The sequence below is a fragment of the Cornus florida genome, unplaced genomic scaffold (assembly GCF_030987335.1).
Source record: "Cornus florida cultivar Cherokee Brave unplaced genomic scaffold, ASM3098733v1 CherokeeBrave_3.0.0_Hap2_Chr02, whole genome shotgun sequence".
Lineage (NCBI taxonomy): Eukaryota > Viridiplantae > Streptophyta > Magnoliopsida > Cornales > Cornaceae > Cornus > Cornus florida.
This window is the reverse complement of record NW_026775572.1, coordinates 109953857-109955201: the sequence shown is the minus strand read 5'-3', so window position 1 is coordinate 109955201 and position 1345 is coordinate 109953857. Positions and strand designations below refer to the sequence as shown.

At 38.6% G+C, this 1345-nt stretch overlaps 1 pseudogene; it reads left to right on the top strand.

Annotated features, from left to right (window-relative positions):
* Window positions 1–695: 695 nt before the first annotated feature.
* On the top strand, window positions 696–794 carry LOC132297935 (small nucleolar RNA R71; annotated as a pseudogene).
* The last annotated feature ends 551 nt before the right edge of the window (window positions 795–1345 follow it).

The window sequence follows — 1345 nt, the reverse complement described above, 5'->3', positions numbered from 1 at the left end:
AGGCGGGACTTCTAATGTTTCCTTGGGAATAAGATTAGTTGGGAAAATGAGAATTAGCAAATTGATTTCCTTGTGATTGATAAGGTCTATAACCTTGGGATCCTTGGTTTTGAAGTGGAGGTGGAATGTATTTCCCTTGGAAACCGCCTTAGGAAGGGTTTAAGCCTTCTCCTTGGTTTTTCCAAGAGAAATTCAGATGATTCCTCCAACTTGGATTATAATGAGTACCATAAGGATTGTTCCCTTGGTTCACAAAAGCCGCATTGACTTGTTCATTAGGTTCATTATGCACTTGTCCATGAGGACAATGAGAAGTAGAATGAAGAACACTAGAACAAGTCATACATGTTTCATTTGATGCACGATGAGAATGGTTAGGAAAGGAAGATACTTGGTTCGCTGAGTTTTGGTTAATAAAAAATTGATTAAACCTTTGAGACAAAGACTTCATTTTGGCGGCTATTTCATTTGAATGTTCGACTTGATGTAAGCCTACACTCTTCCTACCTTGTGAATTTTTACCATTCTTGGATGATAGTGTTCTATGCAAAGAATTTTCACTCATGCTTTCATAGAGACGCCACACGTCATCCTCATGCCTATCAATGTATGAGCCACCCATGGAAGCATCAACCATACCCTTATAGTTGTCCGATAAGCTCTCAAAGAAATATTGAACTAATTTTCATTTGGGCATGTCATGATGTGGACACTTCTTAAGCAATTCATTGAAGCATTCCTATGCCTCATGAAATGTTTCTCCATCCCCATGTGAAAATTCTCGAATTGAGGTTCTCATGGCATTGGTCTTAGAAACCGGATAGTACTTCTTCAAGAACTCTTGTTGTATTTCTACCCAAGAAGTGATTGAAAAAGGCCTAAGATTGTTAAAGCAATACTTTGCCTTGTCTTTTAAGGTGAATGAAAAAAGTTTGAGTCTTAAGACCTCTTTCGGTATGTCCGTATATTTTACGGTGGAACATACTTCAAGAAACTCATCCAAATGCTTGTAAGGTTCTTCACTAGGAAGTCCATGAAAGTTAGGAAGCATTTGAATAGTTTGTGCTTTAATTTCATAATGATGTGCTCTAAATGGTGGCAATTGAATGCATGTGGGTGAATTGTATTCATTAGGCACATAGTGATCTCTCAAAGCAAGAGGTGGATTAGCTACTTGAGGTGCAACATGAACACCTTGGTTATGAATTCCTTGATTAATGATGGGAGGTTGTGGAGCATACATTGGCCTTGGCATTCCATACGGAACTTGGCCTTGTTGTTGTGGTGGTTGGATGAATGGCCTTGGCATGCCTAATGGTACTTGCATGTTTTCATTATACACATT